This window comes from Mastomys coucha, unplaced genomic scaffold (assembly GCF_008632895.1).
Source record: "Mastomys coucha isolate ucsf_1 unplaced genomic scaffold, UCSF_Mcou_1 pScaffold7, whole genome shotgun sequence".
Taxonomy (NCBI): domain Eukaryota; kingdom Metazoa; phylum Chordata; class Mammalia; order Rodentia; family Muridae; genus Mastomys; species Mastomys coucha.
The window spans coordinates 46,379,236-46,390,393 of NW_022196913.1; the positions used below are offsets into that span (position 1 = coordinate 46,379,236).

Genomic DNA, 11,158 nt, shown 5'->3' on the forward strand with positions numbered 1-11,158 from the left:
TTTGTCAGGAGCTACAAACATCAAGGCAGATATATAGGATATTGTACCATCAAGAACAATATATTGAAAGAGTGCAGCTGACTGAAGGAATCTCTTAAGACAAGATTCTACAGAAGACAACCTGAAGTTCCCCAACTCAGCCAATTTGTGACTGAAATAAACATGTAAGAAATGTTTCCAGTTTTTGCAGTTCGTCCACAGTACTAAAAACTTACCTCCCAGTATCCATAGGTCATTGTAAAGAAGTGGGGAACTTTTCTATACATCAACTTTTTTTTTTTTTTTTTTTAAAGCCTACAACACCCAGTACTCCCAGGCAGTCTCCTATCCAAGTACTAATCAGGCCCAGCCCTGCTTAGCTTCCAAGATCAGACGAGATTGGGCGCGTTCAGGGTGGTATGGCCATAGACTATACATCAACTTTTAAAGAACTTGATTTGGGTAAACAGGAAATATAAGACTGTTTTTTGGCTTTTTATTTTCTCTTTAGAAAATACTTTTTAAAAATTCTTTTCATATAAGGCAGCCATCTCATAACAACAACAGAGAGATTATTGCAGTGCATTTTCAGGACCGTTGACTTTGGGGGAATTTCATGCTGCCTGTGCTATTTACCAGCCATGTTTTCTCATCTAGAGTAGGTTCCACTATGTCTCTAATTCTGCATTCTTGTTTTTTGCATTATTTTGTGAAATGCTCGCTCTAAAATTCATTAGACTTGGTTCCCAGAAAAATCTAAATACTAACATGTTCTCCTGTTTAGGGAATTTTTCTGAAATGTAAACATGATTAGTTTTTACCTTTGAAATATTTTGTGTGTGTGGTGTGTGTATCTGTGTGTCATGTGTGTGTGTGCACATGCAGAGGCCAGAGGAGGAAATGGAATGGTTGGACTCATTTACATGGAATGTCCTCCTCTGTTGTGCTTCTATGGCGCATAGTCTCTGGCTGAACCTGTAGCTCTCCACTTGTGATGCTGGCAGCATCAAGTGCCAGTGGTCCTTCCTTCTCTGCCATGTTATCGACTCCTCACCAGCACTGATGTTACAGTGAGCTAGGCTTTTTAAGTGGGTGCTAGGATTTGAGCTCTGATCCTGATGCTCGTGTAGTATCTGCTCTTACTGACCCATCTTCCAGTTCCATATTTAAATTTTTATGTTTGTATTATAGAGTTGGGAAATTCTTCTTTTTCTTCTTCTGTTCCTTCTCCTTCTCCTCCTCCTCCTCCTCCTCTTCCTCCTCCTTCTTCCCCTTCCCCTTCTTTTTCTTCTTCTTCTACTTTTTTTCCTCCTCCTTTTACTTTTTCCTCTGCCTCTTCCTTCTTCTCCTCCTCTTTTTCCTCTCCTTCTTCTTGAAGTATGCCAATAATTTCAACATCATCATTAAATAATGCATATTCATATCTCCTGTTGCTGACAAAGTTACTGTGGCATGTTGGAAATTCTTAAAAATGCCTGACATCCTAGGGCCTTCTCTCTTCCTCTGTACTTGCTTCAACAATTGTATTTCGAAAGCTATTAGAAAACCCCTTCTCATTAAGGTTTTCTGGATTATTAGAGTCTACTTTTCTAGGTAATCTTTGCAATCACCTTATTCTCATAATTAACTATTACATTATATTACAGAGGGCTGGAGAGATGGCTCAGTAGTTAAGAGACACAGGTTTGATTCCCAGCACCTGCATGACAAGCTCCCAACGATCTGTAATTTTATAACTTGCTCCTCTGTCCTCTGTAGGTACTGCATGCAGATAGTACACCAACATACAGGTAAAACACTGACCCACATAAAATAAATCTAAAAATTATCGGTAGAATTCTGCTAACTTGTAATTAACTACCAAGAACTGTTATTTTAATAATGTTGAATCTTCTTGCCTGTTTGAGTCATTTTGTAGTTGTTCTCATTCCTTAAAAATGTTTTAAGTGTGTTCTAATGGGTTCTGTGCATTTCCAATATGTTCTCATGGGTTCTGGACATTTCCAATGTGTTTTCACTGGTTCTGTGCATTACCAATGCATTCTCATGGGTTCTGTGCATTTCCAATGTGTTCTCATGAGTTCTGTGCATTTCTAATTAAGAGGCCATCTAGGTCACTTTTCTTTTGGAGAAACTTTCTTACAAGGACTATGTCTATGTGTGTTTCATAAAAGGCCATTTGTTCAACATTCATATTTAAAGAATATTCAGATACAAATATTGATACATCCTTTGACTATTTTTAACCTATTTTTCATTATAGTGACCAACATTTGCCATTCTGCAGTAATTATTTATAGTAAGTAGTTGTGGCTCTGGTAGTGTTATTCCTTGAGAAGGTAGGACATGAAGGAGGAGGAGGGAGGAAGGAATGGAGAGGGGAAAGAAGAAGAGAGGGAAGGATAAAGATTTTTATCTTTGTAGCTGTGTATTCGTCTGTGTATATATGTATATATTCAATATAAACACATTCTCTCTAGCTTCCCTAATATTTGAGTAACCCTAGCTAATGAACTAGACTGTGTGTTTGGGAGGACCCTTGTCAGATGATGATATTTCAAAAATAATACTTCTCTATTTCAATAATAGACTTCTTTATACTAAGCCATTGTTGGTTCTGAGAATAAACCCTACTATGGTAGTGACTCGTTCTGTTAATATATGTGGGCTGATGATTTTATTTAGGGTTTTTCCTCCTCTATAATCACCAGTGAGATTTAGCTGAAGTTTTCTCCCATTGTGATGAGTTTATTGGGTTTTGGTACGAGGTTAAAATATACTGGGAAGATTTCCATCTTTCCTTCTACTTGCATATTTTAAATTGCAAAAGAAATCTGTAATTTCAGAGTCGAAAATAACATCCATAAACTCATCTGGGTTTGGCAAATTTGGGGGATAATTATCATCTTTTTTGATTTTATTCAGGGTAGATCATCTACACATTGAGCCAGTTAGGGTTATTTATATATTCCACACAGACCATCCACTTCATCAAGAGTTTCAGAGGGAAGCGGCTCCTATTGTTCGTCTTTGTAATACCACTAGTTAAAAAATGTTTGCGTAAGAGCATCCATTGCTTATCCTAACAGTGTGACTATTAAATTGACTGGCCTGCACTGAAGCTTGTGATACAGACTGGCTTTTTTAAAAATTATTTTTAAAATTGCATTCTTTTATTTATTTGAGTGGTGTGTGTGTGTGTGTGTGTGTGTGTGTGTGTGTGTGTGTGTGTGTGATATGTACTGGTATAGTGGTAGGCAGAAGACATCCTGAGGGAGGTGTTTCTCTCTCTCTGACATGTGAGTTCTAAGGCCCAAACTCAGTTCGGAAAGCCTTTACCTAATGAGCCTGCTCCCTGGGAGCACTCACCCCTGCCCCCAACCCTTCTCATTTAATTTTAGCTTTGTTTCTTAAAAAAGATAAAATTTCAATATATTCTGATCATTTCAAAAGGACAACTGCTTAGCCTCGAGGAAGGGGAACATTTCTTGCTATCCCCTAGCTTAACAATCATGCACTTGAGTGAGATATAGTGTGGTATTCTAACATATGTACAGATCTTGTGAGGATCAGGATCTTTGGGAGCAATTAACATATATATTACCTAAAACACCAATCATTTCTCAGAGGCAGAACCATTCAAACTCTTCCTTTCTGCTTATTTTGAAATGTACCATGCACTGTTAACCATAGCAGGGCGTGATAGCTTTGTATTCTGGAAGCCATTTCTCCCACCTCCCACTTTTCCCTTCTCTCTGATGGCTGGTGTCCATTGTCAGCGTGACAAGGTGGGCCCCTGCATGCCTGAAAGAGATTATCTTTATGTGGGAAGACACATGAACTGTGGGTGCCACCATTCCCTGGCTAGGATCCAAGATTGTACAGATGCAAAAGAGAGCCTGGGTGGAGTGGGGGCCAGGGGAGCAGCATGTGTTCATTACTGTTTCCTGATTGTGGATGTGATGCGAGGAGCTATTTCACACTCATGATGCCTTGATTTCCCCGCTAGGTGGATTGTACCCAGGAGCAATGAATGAAAATAAACCCTTTCTCCTTTAAGCTGCTCTGGACAGAATATTTAAAGCAGCAACTAAGACACTATTCCAGCATTTAGTAACTTTTATTCTGCTCCCTACATCAATGGTAGCAGCTTTTTGAGAATCTAAAGATAATTTTATGCAGTGTTGATCATTCTGTGCTTAGCTCATTTATCATGGAACCTTCCAGGGCTACCCGTGGTTGCCTCAATTGAGAAAGATAGTATCCTTTTTAGTGGCTGAATAATATCCTCTCTTTTAACTGTTTGCGCATGTGCGTAGAGTGAAAAGACGCCATGTCACGGCCCATTCTGGGGCGTCATGTAGGGTAATGAGCGAACAGCCAATCATGAGCAGACACGCCACGCTGTGGGCAGATACCCTGCACTGTGGTGTATATAAGCAGTGCAGATTTTGGGTTCGACCCTTTTTTACTATGGATGGAGACAAATAAACAGAAGACTGGGCGGGCTACACTCTCTCTCTCTCTCTCTCTCTCTCTCTCTCTCTCTCTCTCTCTGTGTGTGTGTGTGCTTATTTCATTCTTCTAATATATTAATCTACATATGAGCATAGGTTGACTCCACATGTTGGCTGTCTGGAATGCTGATGTAATAGATACAAGAAAGCAGACACCTCTGACATGCTGACTTCACTACCTCTTGGTAAATGCTTAGTAGTAGAATTGCCAAGGTCGTATAGAAGTTCTACTTTTTAGTTTTTGGAGGATTTTCCAGAGCAGATATACTACTATATGTCCCTACCACAAAAGTTCCCATTTCTGAACCGGCATTCACATTCCATAATTTCCACCAGAGTTACTAGGTGACGTGGCAGACATCTGTAACCCCAGCCCTGGAAGTGAGGGGCAAACAGGGGTGGGTCTCTGAGGCTCGTTGGCCAGTCTATATGGCCACAGGCTTGAGCTGCAGGTTCAGTGAAGGATTCTGTCTCAAGAATTAAGGCAGAGAGCTAGTGAGAAAAACAGCTAACATCTCTCTGTGGCTACCGCATGTGTATACAAACACACATGTGCAAAACCACAAATACAAACTAGTAAGTTTATAGAGATGCAGTCTGTGTACTCAATATTATACTACTGATCTTGTTTCATTAATAGCATCACCATCCCATAGGAATTCAAGACCAGCCTCCATCTATTCTTAAAAGTACAAATCACATTTTTAATAATCAGAAATGATATTTTATCGCGTTTTGTTCTTCAACATCTATCCCCATTCTACTTCAAACGATCCACCCCAATAATTCTTTTCAATATTTATTTATTTATTATTTGCCTTTTTTAAATTTTTGGAAATAACTTTTTCTATAGCAAATAAGCATATGAATTGAAAGCTATTTTTTTTAAAAAACATTATCAGTGAACAGAAGGCTGTACGTGCCAATTGCCTGCTGGATAGAGCTATCACTGCTATTGTTAGTACATAATTAGTCAAAACAACATAACCATGTCACAAAATTTCATAAATAATTACTAAACAAAACCTAGTTATTAGACATGAAGCATGATGAGGCAAATGGGGTCACATTGCTTTTATGTCTGCATAATAATCATCATTTGAATGAGACAGAGTTCACATCAGTTGTGCTCATTCCATATTGCTGAGTATAGGGCCCAAGAAGACTTGTTCTTACACCCAGAGGTGTAAGTTCTGTAACAGCGGTGCTGCCACTGAGGTCAGCCTCTTCTAGACCATAAGCTGAGAAGTTCCCCAGCATGAAGGCAGTTTGAGTCTATCCTTTGACCATGCAAATTTGTCTTTCAGTTTTGTTAACATATCAATGTATTGCCTGGTCATTGGAGCGCATTGGTGTATGCGAAGTAACTGTTTCATGAGTGAGGCTTTGCTGTGTAACAAAATGTCAGTGGCATACAACAAAACCGCTTTCATGTCAAAGGCATAACTTGGAATTATCAAGTAGGGCGCTTCTTGGTCTTCAGTGTTTGGGGACATACTTGGTCTCTGTGTATTTAGCTAAACGTTATTCAGACCCAGTTATTTTTTATTAGATATTTTCTTTATTTACATTTCAAATGATATCCCCTTTCTTGGTTTCCTCTCCGAAAAACCAAAACAAAACAAAACCCTATCCCTCCCCCTTCCCCCTGCTCACCAACCCATCTTCTTCTGCTTCATGGCCCTGGCATTTCCCCTATACTGGGGCATATAACCTTCAGAGGACCAAAGGCCTCTCCTCCCATTGATGACCAACTAGGCCATTCTCTGCTACATATGCAGCTGGAGCCATGAGTCCTACCATGTGTGCTCTTTGGTTGGTGGTTTAGTCCCTCGGAGTTCTGAACTAGTTAGTTCATATTGTTGTTCCTCCTATGGGGCTGCAAACCCCTTCAGCTCCTTGGGTCCTTTCTCTAGCTCCAGACCCAATTATTTAAAATATTAAAAATCACAATTCTTTGAACTGGGATGAGGATGCAGAATTATGAGTATCTTTTATGTTCAATGGCGATTTTAAAGTTCTTTTCTTTTAGAAATGTATTTAAGAGTTTTCTAGATTATATCCTTTAAATGGAGCTAAATGAGATGGTCTTTAAGTTATGTAAAGATTTTATCAAAATTACATGCTATAGATAGTTCAAAGTATTTGCTGTGCACAACACAAGTCTGACACAGGCATTCTGTGACATATATGACGATGGGGGAACCTCCTGGTAAACCCTCTGTCATTTTTTTTCTCTCTAGCAAAAGCAGATAAACTGTGGCACGCTTGGTTTAAATGGCAGGTCAATCCTGGGGTCCAAGATGCAGCTTCTTTGGCTCCCTGGTTCATGGGAGAGATGGAATGAAGCCCATCCATCTCAAAGCCACACCCCATTTCTGCCCATGTTTATCTGGCCAAAGAAAATCAGAGGACCAAGTCCAGTGTTCACAGGGAAGAATGAATAGTCCAAGGCACCATATCTGCTGATTATTCTAACAAAGTTTGATGTGAAGATACATATCCTAGCCAGGCTTCCGCAGAGCCCTCCCCTTCCTGCCATGGAGATCAGGGACCTTCCATTTGGAGATTACCGAAGTCACAGACTGATGGCAGCATGATGTTCAAGATTCAAACCTCCCTGGCATGACATGAGAAAAGCATCTCCATTTCAAACTGATGTTGGCATGGTTTTGGTTCACAGAGTACCCTGGTTAATTCACTGCATTTTGTTTGGTTCGGCTTTTCTAAAGTAAGGTAAGGCTTTGGGGCATTTAAAAGGAGGAGCCTAACATGGATCTCTGAGTTCTGGCCCACCTTGGTCTACAGAGCACGTTCCAGAACATCTGACATCTGGGAATACGAGAGAGAGAGAGAGAGAGAGAGAGAGAGAGAGAGAGAGAGAGAGAGAGAGAGAGAGAGAGAGAGAGAGAGAGAGAGAGAGAGAGAGAGAGAGAGAGAGAGAGGTCTAGATTTTAGGAAGGAGCAGGCAGACGGTCTTCATCACGCAGTGGTTTGATTTGCAGTTTTGACACTGGTGTGGTCAGCCCATATGAATAGTAGTTTCACTTCCATGTTTGATCTGTTCCCAATTAGCAGTGTGTGCTCTGACTTAGACATTCCTGGGTCATGCACGACTCTCGTAAGTTTTGGATTTATCACAGAGCTGTGCAATAACACAATCCAATTTCACGACAGTTCTATCATCTTAATCTCACACCATCCCTCTCTACGTTTGCCTCAGTTTACAACGAACAGTAATGTTTCCGCTTCCGGTTTGTGCCTTTGGCTTTTTGACCTTTCCTGCAAAAAGGCTTCTTCCACATGAGTGGCTTTTCCGCCGGATGAGTTTGAAAGGTTCTTTCTCATTGGCTTCTACAGAAAACTATTTCCAAAATTAAATTAACCTTCATCTTATTTTTATCTTTTTTTTGTAGATGTCTTGCAGATAGCAAAACAAAGACATGTTTAATCCAGTTTGGGGTCATTTTTCTCTCTTTTTAACACTGGATATAAAACACCCATTTTAAAAAATTATTTGTTCATTTGATTTACTGGAAAAGGCTCTCACCTATATAGCAAGGGTTGGCCCACAACTAAGGATCTCCTGCCTCAGACCCCTGAGAGCTAGAATTATAAGCATATACCACCATGCCTACCTTCACACTGCAATTCTGATTTAACAAGAATTCACTTGTTCCTGTTATTGTTCTTTTTCTTCTCCATATCTGATATTTACCATTTTTTCTACATTTTTTCTTATATTTCCTTTTTTTCCTCCTTGCCAGAATTTTCTGAAATCAAACAGCTTTTAATATTTTATGTTAAATACTTGGAATATATATATCCCATACATACATATCCCATACATACTTTCATTTCATGGAGCAACTTTAAAGGTGAATATATTCTTATTGGTGTGGACAAGATTCATTTATACTTTTATTCTCTTATTCTCTTTGTTTTTCTTTCTAGGGTGGAAGATACTGGAATTCTTCAGGCCTTGTTAAGTGAGAAATAGTCCCCTTTTCTGCCCTTCTTCAAAGTTTTGATAAGGCCCATGTTATCGGTTTAAATAACCTTTAGGTTTCATTGATGGAATAGATTTTAAACTACATACAGATTCAGGTTCCTTAAGATACAGGACTATGTGAATCTCTATGTCTTCTTAGGTTAATTTTTCTCTCTAGAAATTACTAAATTTTTCACGGACACTTTCAAAAGCACTGGACTGTTTTCCTTAGTGTGACAACGATCGCTGTTCCTTAGTGTGACAAAGATCGCTGTTCCTTAGTGTGACAACGATCGCTGCTATTTTCTAAGTGAGCTGCACTTCCCTGTGTGACTTTTTTCCTTACTGATACTAGTCACACCTTTGATTTATTTTTAAAGGAATTATTTTTGGCTCTGTTGATGTTAAGTTCAGTTTCTATTAACAATCTGACTTTCTGTGGGGCAGTGGTGGCCCACACCTTTAATCCCAGCACTCGGGAGACAGAGGCAGGCAGATTTCTGAGTTCAAGGCCAGCCTGGTCTACAGAGTGAGTTCCAGGACAGCCAAGGCTACACAGAGAAACCCTGTCTCGAAAAAAAACAAAAACAAAACAAAACCAACAAACAAACAAAAAACAAAAACAAAAATCTGCCTTTCATTTCACTTCCATTTTAAAAGGTGTTTCTATTTTCAAGATTAGAGCTTAATTCACTGATGTCAGTCTCCCTCATTTAATTAAATTATTTGAACCTACACTGCTCTATGTACCATGTTAACTGTACTTATAAGTTGATATGTGTGCTGCCTAGTTTTATGTCAACTTGACACAAACTATGACAGGAGAGAACCTCGATTGTGAAAACATTTCCATAAGATCAGGCTGTAGGCAAGCCTGTAAGGCATTTTCTTAATTAGTGATTGAAGTAGGAGCACCTAGCTATTGTGGGTGGTATCTTTCCTGGAGTGTTGGTCCTGAGTTCTATAAGAAATGGAGCTGAGCAAGTCATGGAGAGGAAGCTATGGAGAGCAAGCCAGCATCCTTTCATGGTCTCTGCATCAAGTCCTGCCTCCACATTCCTGTCCTATTTAGGTTCCTGTTCTGACTTTCTTGAGTGATGGACTCTGGATTTGGAAGGTTAAGCCAAAAAAACCCATTCTTCCCCAAGTTGCTTTGGTCATAGTGTTTCATTACAGCAATAGTAACCCTAAGACATCTGAAATGCCTCATTTTTATTTTCTAACTTTCTTTGTAGTATCATCAGGGTCGATGTGCTATTTTTGAACTAATCCAATAAATTTGTTTTATAATTTCCTAGTTTTCAAACATATGAGGCTTTCTCATTTTGCTTTTTATATTTTGAGGGTTTTATTACCATTTGCTTACATGGAGTCAGAGAAGAGTCCATCCAAATCTGTCAAGTCTGACCTTGTGACCACAGCCAAGTCCTGTGGGTTTTCCAGTGTGTTTAAAGGAGAATCTTGCACCAGATCATTGGCATTTATACATCAAAGCCTGCTCTCTTTGATAATGTTCAGCTTTCTACAAACTAGCTGAGTTTTAGCCTACTGGTTCTATTTTTAAGAGATATGCTAAAAACAAAACAAACAAGGAAACAAAAGCCCTTTAGTATGGTTTAGTATGGTGGGAGATTAGCCTGTTTTTCAGAGTTCTACTAATTTTGTTTACATATGTTGAGGCAATACTGAATGGTGAGTTTAAATTTTAGTTTCTTCCTAGTTAATGACAATTTTATCATTGAAGTATACCATTTCATACCTAGTAAAAAGAATACATCTTTTCATTAAGTAGTAGTTTGAGAGACAAGGACATAGGAGCGCTGGTTTGAGGGAGCTGACCGTTGTATAGCATATTGGTTTTTATCATTTCATTTTCAGTGACTGAATGTGTGCCCCTTATTTCAGATGTCTGATTTAAGCAGTGAGATGGCTGCTCGCTGCCCCCATTTCATTCAAACCAACATCTTTATCTTTTAGTTGGGCTATTCATTGGACATACATCACGAAGCTGTTAATACTTTGTTCTAAAATCTCCATCCCATTGAGTGCTGGGTGAATTGCCTTATCTACTTCCTGTTGCTTTTTACAGTTGTTTTCCCTTCTTCCAGACTAGGTCTTAGATTCATCCTTCAGTTTCCCCTCCACTACGTTGATAATCAATGAGTGATAAACTCATTATCATCATAGTGGTTAGTCTCGAGAAACAAACCAGGAGTCCTAACTTATTCAAGTCTAGAACCAATCACTTTTATTATCTTTAAGGGAGATGTATGAAATTAGACCACTCTAATTCCACTCGTCTTACTTTAAGAGTCTTTGCTTTTGATGACTACATGATTCTGTAATAGGTTTAAATGCTCAGAAATTACACTGGAGTTGCTGGTTAAAGATTTTTTTTTCCTTTTCTACTGTTTCCTGCAGTAAACAGAGAAGTGGGTGATTAAAAAGGGATTTCCTGTACTGCTCCATCTTAGTTGCTTTTTTATTTTTTGAATAAACAACTCATTTCAGGAATTTGTTATTGTTTTCCCTTGGCTCTCCCGATCACTGATAGTCTTGATGGGTTTCTTGGAAACTGGACTATATAAAACTGAAAGCCAGTATTCCTCTCACCGACTGCTTAGTCCTTTACTTGGATTATTTTTCAATTTCACCCATCAAGTTCTAGATC

At 39.0% G+C, this 11,158-nt stretch overlaps 1 non-coding gene across 1 annotated transcript; it reads right to left on the minus strand.

Moving 5' to 3' along the window:
- Positions 1-291: 291 nt before the first annotated feature.
- LOC116082957 lies at positions 292-410 on the minus strand. Its single transcript, XR_004115556.1, has one exon. It is a non-coding gene; the product is annotated as a 5S ribosomal RNA (ribosomal RNA).
- Positions 411-11,158: the final 10,748 nt, after the last annotated feature.